Source organism: Orbicella faveolata, unplaced genomic scaffold (assembly GCF_042242905.1).
Source record: "Orbicella faveolata isolate gen_17 unplaced genomic scaffold, um_ofav_v1 contig_4, whole genome shotgun sequence".
NCBI classification, from domain to species: domain Eukaryota; kingdom Metazoa; phylum Cnidaria; class Anthozoa; order Scleractinia; family Merulinidae; genus Orbicella; species Orbicella faveolata.
The window spans coordinates 11,850,001-11,860,000 of NW_028301569.1; the positions used below are offsets into that span (position 1 = coordinate 11,850,001).

General features: G+C 40.6%; 2 long non-coding RNA genes across 3 annotated transcripts in view; both read left to right on the forward strand.

The window, feature by feature from the left end:
• The window catches only part of LOC149101431 (uncharacterized), a 65,089-nt gene that overhangs the window by 17,560 nt on the left and 37,529 nt on the right, over positions 1-10,000 (forward strand). The gene's annotated exons all lie outside the window — the stretch shown is intronic.
• LOC110059883 (uncharacterized) overlaps positions 1-10,000 on the forward strand; it is a 38,288-nt gene that overhangs the window by 8,452 nt on the left and 19,836 nt on the right. For both annotated transcript variants that reach the window (XR_016203052.1, XR_016203051.1), the window contains exon 2: positions 1,802-1,898. This is a non-coding gene — a long non-coding RNA (uncharacterized LOC110059883). The remainder of the gene's footprint in view (positions 1-1,801; positions 1,899-10,000) is intronic.

Sequence of the window (10,000 nt, forward strand, 5' to 3'; positions counted from 1 at the left end):
AGTGACAAAATCTTCAATTGTGACATGAATTTGCATACAACGATAAAGCACAAGTTATTCTAAAGGGAACAAAAGTGACACGGACTGCAAAGCAACACTATACCAAGACAAAAAAAACAAAAACAAAAAAAAACAAACAAACAAAAGCACAGTAACACTTAAAACTTACTCTTCTGGGATTTACCTGCATCCTTCCGAAAACTCAACACAAATAACCAAGATCAAGTGAAAATTATCAACAAAATCCCGAAAATGCGGTCAGTCGTCGAAGCAAACTTAGTATGATGATCACGATTATGTAACATATTTCAAAGTCCGGGAGAAGAAAGAAGGCTACAGGGCTAAATGAACTAAGTATTGGCTGAATCTTAATTATTGGTGAATCTAATTTAATTTGATAAGGTCTGGCTCACACTTAATATGAATAACAAAGCTACTAGATGGGTTCGTTTTCACAAAAATTGTGCTGTCCAAAGTCCAGATTCTCCATTTTCGATGGTCTTTGTTATCTCTGACCTTTTTAAATAGTTCTGATCTTAAGGCAGTCAGATTTTCGTTAATATAAACTCAGTCCGCTCCTTTGATGAATCTCCCGACATTAACTTTGCGCAGCTTTGTTCTGTTCCTGTATAATCTATTCCTACTGTAATAATTGGTAAATCGGACTATAATTGGCCTTGGCCGCATACTACCTTTCTTCATGCGGTGTGCTATATCGATGTCTTCAGGTTCTAGGTTGATGTGTAGGCACTTAGCAAGGTCCAGCACAATTCCCTCTGTGTTTTTGCTTTCCTGATCGGGTATCCCGTGTATTTCTAAGTTGAATTTCCTTGAATACTGTTCCAAGTTGTCATGCATTGTTATCGTGTCTTTCAATTTCTTCTCTAAATTATTTCCCTGCTTGATACTGGTCTGGAGATTGTTTTCCAGTACGTTCACCTTCCTCTCTAGCTCGCTGTTTTTCTCATTAACTAACTGCATCTTTTCTTTTAAATTCTGGTTTTCTTTCTTCATGTCGTCAACCTCTGCCTGAGTAAATTGCAAGCTCCTTTGGAGTTCTTCGTGGAGGATTTTTAATTCTCTATGTACACTAACAAGCAGATTGGTGTTCGCTTCAATTCGAACCACAGCCTCCCATATTGCAGCTAGCGCTGGGTCCTGAGAGTGGGATCTTGTTTCAACTCCATTTGCTGTGTTCTCGCTGTCACAGTGACCACATCATCTTCTGTCATGTCTGCCATTCGTGAATTGTTGTCAGTTCATTGTGGTTCTGGCATTCCCTGCGAGTTTTCACTGCTCAAGCTGCTTATTTCATCTTGCTTGCGTCTTCCTCTGGTTTTATTTCCTCCCGAGGCCTTTCCCCCCATTTTCTATCAATTTGAATGTCTACTTTGGGACCCCAGTGGAGCTCAGAAAATTGCGTCTGCTGCCATTGCCGCTCTTTCCAGTTGACCAATATACCACATACAGTTGACCAATATACCAAAGATAGTTCACTAATACACCACAGACAGATGACCAGTATCTTACTCACAGTTAACACATATATTACATACAGTTGGCCAATATAGTTGATTTATACAGCAGCAACTGTCAATTGATAGTTAACTGGCAGCTGACCAATGTACCATCAATATATCAGAGACACTTGGTGATATTTAAATGACTCTTATTTACCAGAGACAATTGACCAGAGTTCGGCTTACTATTTATTTTAAGCTTCATTTCATATATAAATATCTCAAATTTGAATTAAAACAGCTCTTGTAGCCTTTAATTGAAAATGTTATTCCATTTTCAGGTAGAAGAGATGGATATTCAGCTGCAACAGCCATATTTTTGTAAGGCTCAGCAACATGAATGAGGAAAAGATGGACTGAATTTTTAATGAGACAAAGGTGAGCAGCAGTTGCAGCTTTTGGACTGCGACAATGTCGTAATCAAGTTAACTAATGTGGATAGTGTTATGTAATGTGTTAAAAGTTGACTTTAAGTATAGAATTATTTTATCTCTGATACATATGTATCGGTGGATATGTGTATGGACCGATATATTTACATTAGTTCATCAGTATTGTTCACAGACACATTACCTCTAATTTTCCAATATGTTGATCACCGATACATAGCCAATTTACTACCATCAGTTGGGTTAGATACATGTACGGCAGATACTGCTATTCGACTGATGCCTAACTGATGTATGTACCAAACACACTTAACAAATACGCATAGACACACACTTTATTTAGACACGGTAGAAACATCAGTTACAAGATTGCGATTTTAAAAAAAGCTGATTTACATGTTTGCCGTGTGGGAGTACAAGGAGGACAGTTAGTGATTTATCTCAGTTCTAGAGTTGATAAAAGATCTAACGGCTCTGACGTTGGATTGAAGGCTATTCCACAAATGTGTCCCACTGTACAGCAGACACTATGTTTCAATAAATCGGTATGGGACTTAGGCAGAGCCAATTTGTTTTCAATATTTCTGGGTCCATAGTCTGTGCTGAAGGGCTTAAATAGGCCCAGAGTCCAGAGCTCGAAAAAAACTTGAATTCCACCTGCCCCAGGAACAAGTGTGTCTCAAATATTTCTTGCTGTGGGCAAGCCTTAGTTTGCTCTTTTTATGATTTAGTTGCATTGGCAGACAACTTGCCTGATGCCTTGCCCATCAGGCAAGTAAGAATGAAAAGATACTTCCTCAGAAGGAGAATCTACCTGTACTTGTTCTGGACAACTGGACGGCACTATTTTTGGCCCTTGACTGATACACCACCAACTAATATAGCCTGTGTTTTCACGAGAGATGTTTACCTTGGTTTTGTTATAACTTTCCTGAAGTGAAATTTTTAAACCTGTAAACACTGTAGTAAACCCTGTAAATGGCAGCAAGATCAAAAGTAAGTCAACCCAGGTTTGTCGATAGTTGAACGCCTCATCAGGCATGGTTTAGCTCAGTAACAGACAGTAACTGAGGAAAAGCAGACGTTGTCGCCACATCTTGGCAGCAAGTGTTCACGAGTTCAGTGCGTAAAGAAGAGAAAAATAGACAAAGATTCCCCCCAATAAAAAGTAGGTTTCAAGTCAACGGGCAAGAAAAGCTAAATTAACTCTTACAAGTTTAGGCAAAGAAATTCCAGACTGTCATTTCCCTTTCACTCTCAAGTGTCATAAGCATTTCCTTTCTGTTAGAGGCTCAGTAGCTCAGTAGCAGGGTACATGCAGGCACAGTTACATGACCTTGCTCTCCATGAGTTCTTGTAGCTCAGTGGATAGAGCGCCCGCCCGGTGTTCGGGAGGTCATGGGTTCGATTCCTGTCGGGGACTCAGAATTTTTCTCTGTCCCACGCTTGTGTCATGTTGATTAATTCACCTTCACATTTCATTACCGTGCTTAAAATTCACCATCTTTATTAACTTATCACTACTCGCGATGAATTCGATAGCGTTGATCCTAGCAGTATGCAGGACACCTATCATACATGAACTCAGTTAAATGACCTTGCTCTCCATGAGTTCTCGTAGCTCAGTGGATAGAGCACCCGCCCGGTGTTCGGGAGGTCAGGGGTTCGATTCCTGTCGGGGACTCAGAATTTTTCTTTGTCCCATGCTCGTGTCATGTTGATTAATTCACCTTCACATTTCATTACTGAGCTTAAAATTCACCATCTTTATTAACTTATCAAGAAGAAGACCTGTTGGTCAAAAAGAGAGAGAGAGAAAGAGAGAAAAAAAACATCACCGATTCCCCTGAAACATGGCAAACGTGCACAACATCACTAGTACATTAACTAAGTGCGACAGTTTGGTTCAACTGTCTATTGTTTACGAGATATGTCAATCAAACTGTCAGATTTGTGGTAAAAATATGCATCAAGTTTGATCACTTGTTGCAAGCTAGAAACAACTTGAAATGACATTATATTTCTACATAGAGTAGTTCTAACCCTTAAAAATAAAATGTTGAGTAAACGTCTGTGGCTTATTTTTTTTGGCCAGGAACTAAATTTCAACTCACCCTAGTCTAGTCATATCTAAACAGTAGGGTCTTTTAGGTCTTTGTTTGAAGAGATGCGGCCCGTTTTTCCAATTGAATTTAGAGCAGCCTATCTGAAGCTTGCTAAAGAAATTATCTTTCAGTTTGAAAAGCAAAAACTCTGTAAAGGACTCTGTGGGAAAACCTCTCTTTGTATCAAACTAATGTTTGTTCGTGACAATATGCAAATGAGCTCGACATGGAATTACTGTCAGAATGGAGTGGAAGTAATATTGACTAAATAAAACGTTACTTAACGACAAATGAAACATCATTAATAATATATTATGAAACATTTTGCAACTTCACTTTAGTTATTAATTTTTGTTAGTATTTAAGCTGCTGTTAGCCAGTTGGCATAGCTAATTGGAAGGTACATGTAAGCCACAAACGTCATAAGTTGTGAGCTGTTTTCATAGAAGGCCACATCATAGCATTTAGCAATCTTTGCCTTGCAGGTTAGATAATGTAGCTCATTTGGCAACCAAGCTTCATTTTTTTGTATTTCCAGCACGGTAGTAATTTTGCTGAACAGATGTTATTGAGCCACTTGGCCAGCTGGTGGCATCACATCCAAGCATTCCTGGGGTAGTCACTCAATAAAATTGTTATCTCAGAACCACGCGATAACTCATCAGTGTACCACTGATGATGACTGTACGGTCAAAAACGCTTTGGTTTTTTAAATTTTAGTAACTTTTAGCCTTTTTAAACATCTAAAAAGCAACTATTATGACAACTTGATAATAATAAGGATACATTGAATTCATGTGTTATCTACGATATCGGTCACTTGATAAAACTGCTGGTTAGTTTCAAAATGATCAATTTTATCGATTACTGGTATATTGGATTTATTGATTGACTTTGTTCATTAGTCTGTACTTTAAAAAACTGTATCCATCAACACCGCGATTGATTGTGACTTTTTAATTGTGGATTTTGTTGTTGTACACTACTGATTTCTTTCACTTGTCCATTGTTTTTTCTTTTCAGTATACTTTTTATATTATTTTGTTGTGAAGTTCATCATTTACATTGTTTTACTGGTTTATAGTACGGTTTGAAAGTTGTTAATTAATATGGTTTTTGCAGGAGCAAACATTTTGCTAAGCTGCATTCTGGAAACTATGCATAACATTGAAACCTAGTTGGCATAAGCGATGTGAGTTCATTTAGGTACAGCACTTTAATAATAAAGTGTATTATCGTTTGTCTCACGATGTAGTCACTTGAGATGTCGATCGCGACGTTTCGACTGCTTACTGCTAGTCTTCTTCAGGCGATAAGGTCGACTTATTGCACGGTATCATTTATATCACAAAGGTCGGCTGTGATTGGTGCATTTCGATCCTCCTATTGTTCCATTATTCCGGCGAGTAGCTGTTCCCTCAGTGGTCCGCTGTTGTACTGTTCTCCTGTTGTTGTGTTTCTTGATCGTGGGTATCCATGCTTCAGGAATTTCAATTCCACTACCCCTGTTGATGTTGTTAGGGTGAAGTCTTATGTGAATAGCTTCCTTGACCCTACGTGTGTACCAGTGAGGATCTCGATCAATAAACTTGACCTCATTCCAGATAGGATAGTGGCCGGTCTCGTGGGTGTGTTCAGAAACGGCGGAGGTCTGGGTTCGGGCGAGTCGTATATCCCTGTCGTGTTCTTTGATCCTCTCCTGCATAGATCTCCCTGTTTCCCCGATGTAGACTTTGCCGCACTCACAGAGAATCCTGTAGACAACACCATCTTGTTTAGCCGGGTTGACGGTGTCCTTTGGTCGCACTAAGTGTGACCGAAGTGTTGTGTCGGACTTAAAGACGGTGCGAATGCCTTGTTGTTCTAGGCAGCGGCGGAGAGACTCTGAAACTCCTTGGACATAAGGTAAAACGGCGGTGGATTTAAATTCCGCGACAGGCTCTCTTCTTGGGGTTGTTCGTGCCTTTGTGATCTTCTGTACAAAAGAGGAGGGATATCCGTTAGAAACAAGTACAGATGACAGATGTTTCTTCTCTCCAGCGATTACTGATGGTTTGGTGACGAGATGTTTAGCCCGGTCGTACAGACACTTCACAATACTGCGCTTTACTGAACGAGGGTGGTGTGAATCATACGCTAGGTACTGATCAGTATGTGTTGGTTTCCTGTAGACACTGGTGGTAAGGCGGCCATCAGGTTCTCTGTAAACTGAGGTGTCGAGAAAGGCGATCTTGTTGTTGTTCTCGATCTCCATGGTGAAACGGATTGATGGTTGTTGACTGTTCAGGTGTTGCAGGAAGACGTCAACTCTATCCCGATCCAGGATGGTGAAAGTTTCATCTACGTAGCGTTTCCAGATCTTAGGCTTGCAAGGTGCGGACTCTATTGCTTGTTCTTCAAATATCTCCATGTAGAGATTAGCAATAACCGCGGATACAGGGCTCCCCATGGCTGTGCCATCTTGTTGTTCGTAAATCGATCCGTTGTACTGGAAGTACGTAGATCTTAATACGAAATTCAAGAGGTCCGCGATTTGAACTGGTGTAAGTGTCGTGCGGTCAGCCACGCCTGTATTGTTCTCCATTTTTTGTAGCGCGGCTTGTACGGCACCCTCGATCGGTACGTTGGTAAACAGTGACTCTACGTCGAAAGACACCATGATCTCGTGATCCTGGATCTCTTCACTGGCGATGGTGGAGGCGAAGTCAGTTGAGTTCTTCACTGTGAAGTTCGAGTAACCTGCAAGAGGAGATAATACGTTAGCCAAGAAAGCAGACAGGTCGTATGCAAAGGTGCTGACACACAACACAATTGGCCTAAGCGGTGTGTCGGCCTTGTGGATCTTCGGCAAACCATAGATCCCAGGTGGTTGTTTGTGTCGAGGTCTGATCTTAAATAAGATCAGACCTCGACACAAATAACCACCTAGGATCTATGGTTTGCCGAAGATCCACCAGGCCGACACACCGCTTAGGCCAATTGTGTCGTGTGTCAACACCTTTGCATACGACCTGTCTGCTTTCTTGGCTAACGTATTATCTCCTCTTGCAGGTTACTCGAACTTCACAGTGAAGAACTCAACTGACTTCGCCTCCACCATCGCCAGTGAAGAGATCCAGGACCACGAGATCATGGTGTCTTTCGACATAGAGTCACTGTTTACCAACGTACCGATCGAGGGCGCCGTACAAGCCGCGCTACAAAAAATGGAGAACGACGCAGGCCTGGCTGACCGCATGACACTTACACCAGTTCAAATCGCGGACCTCTTGAATTTCGTATTAAGATCTACATACTTCCAGTACAACGGATCGATTTACGAACAACGAGACGGCACAGCCATGGGGAGCCCTGTATCCGCGGTTATTGCTAATCTCTACATGGAGATATTTGAAGAACAAGCAATAGAGTCCGCACCTTGCAAGCCTAAGATCTGGAAACGCTATGTAGATGAAACTTTCACCATCCTGGATCGGGATAGAGTTGACGTCTTCCTGCAACACCTGAACAGTCAACAACCATCAATCCGTTTCACCATGGAGATCGAGAACAACAACAAGATCGCCTTTCTCGACACGTCAGTTTACAGAGAACCTGATGGCCGCCTTACCACCAGTGTCTACAGGAAACCAACACATACTGATCAGTACCTAGCGTATGATTCACACCACCCTCGTTCAGTAAAGCGCAGTATTGTGAAGTGTCTGTACGACCGGGCTAAACATCTCGTCACCAAACCATCAGTAATCGCTGGAGAGAAGAAACATCTGTCATCTGTACTTGTTTCTAACGGATATCCCTCCTCTTTTGTACAGAAGATCACAAAGGCACGAACAACCCCAAGAAGAGAGCCTGTCGCGGAATTTAAATCCACCGCCGTTTTACCTTATGTCCAAGGAGTTTCGGAGTCTCTCCGCCACTGCCTAGAACAACAAGGCATTCGCACCGTCTTTAAGTCCGACACGACACTTCGGTCACACTTAGTGCGACCAAAGGACACCGTCAACCCGGCTAAACAAGATGGTGTTGTCTACAGGATTCCCTGTGAGTGCGGCAAAGTCTACATCGGGGAAACAGGGAGATCTATGCAGGAGAGGATCAAAGAACACGACAGGGATATACGACTCGCCCGAACCCAGACCTCTGCCGTTTCTGAACACACCCACGAGACCGGCCACTATCCTATCTGGAATGAGGTCAAGTTTATTGATCGAGATCCTCACTGGTACACACGTAGGGTCAAGGAAGCTATTCACATAAGACTTCACCCTAACAACATCAACAGGGGTAGTGGAATTGAAATTCCTGAAGCATGGATACCCACGATCAAGAAACACAACAACAGGAGAACAGTACAACAGCGGACCACTGAGGGAACAGCTACTCGCCGGAATAATGGAACAATAGGAGGATCGAAATGCACCAATCACAGCCGACCTTTGTGATATAAATGATACCGTGCAATAAGTCGACCTTATCGCCTGAAGAAGACTAGCAGTAAGCAGTCGAAACGTCGCGATCGACATCTCAAGTGACTACATCGTGAGACAAACGATAATACACTTTATTATTGCATCTACCACGATGAATAACTACAACCTTTTCCAGCACTTTAATAGCTTCGTTCATGTTCATTTAGTGTTAAAAACAAAAGTGGAATTGCGATCTCTTGAAGTTCCCAATTCTTAGAACCAAAAATCGTTTCCCTCAACCCAATCCAACATTAATTTTACCCCTGATTTCTTGAACTACACAGGTTTTCAAACCAATTCTTCTGAACCAGGATTCCACTGTATGAACAGGATGATAGTAAATATCATTACTGTTCTCTGTGCATTGAATTTTTATCATTCAGTATTGAAATATCATTTTTTATGAGACTTAAAAAAGTTGTAGCAAATTTTATTGATAATCGTTTAAGGCAGGTGTTATTGGTGGTTTTTGCGAGCTTGTTTATATCTTTTGTTGCTTTTGTTTCGATGAATTGTAAGATAAGCTAAACTCGATAAAATCGATAGCACTTAGTGAAAAATTGATAATTATTGATAACTCCCAGCGAATCCTATTATCGATTTTTGATATCATTGACTAAGTTTTATTGATTATTATGGAATATTATTGATTATTGAGTGACTACCCTGGGAAGCATTTTAATACTCCACCGACTTGTTTTACTATCTGGTCGTGTCTTTTGTTCAAACAGTGAAAACAAGTTTTTTTCTTACATCACTTATTTCTTTTCCATCCAATGGAAACCAGCGGCACACTTTTTACATTGTTGTTTTACTGGTAGTAAAGCACAAGCTGGAACGATTAATTGCATGACAGAGGACGTCACTGGTGACATCTTACAGTTTTGTATCAAATTTCATGCCTCAAATTTCACCCAGAATCCGATCACATTACGATTACTATGACTTCTTTTGAATGCTCTTTTAGAGGGCATTCCAAGAAAGAGTGTGATGTATCTGGCGTTACAAAACGACCGCGTTAAATGTATTTTGGAGTTATCAGTTGAAACTCAAATAGAAATAAGAGGTTGTCGTAGAGAGTTTTGTGGTATAACAAGATTCAGCCATATGAGTTTATCCAAGCCAAATAATTATTGTATATTGAATTGTTGCCCAATTTTCTCATAGTTAAGTATGGTTCCAATCAAACAATTCCCTTGTCAAACAGTACATGATACATAGTCAATGATATGGTTGAAACTCACGCTCCTGTTTGACCGCAAAACTATCATCCGCTATCGCTGGCTGTGAAAAATGTCATCAATTGTCATTCACTTTGAACTTGTTGAAAGGCTTAAAATAGTCTCTTAAAGTTCTTTCCCATTTAATCTTTATCTTTAATCTTTAATAAAAATTCCAAATTATATTACATTGAACATGTCAATCCAATGACTTTGAGGACAGCTTAAAACAGAATACAAGATTCCTTAATATAAGCCGCCTTAGTGTATCATTGTATGATTGTATACCTAGTT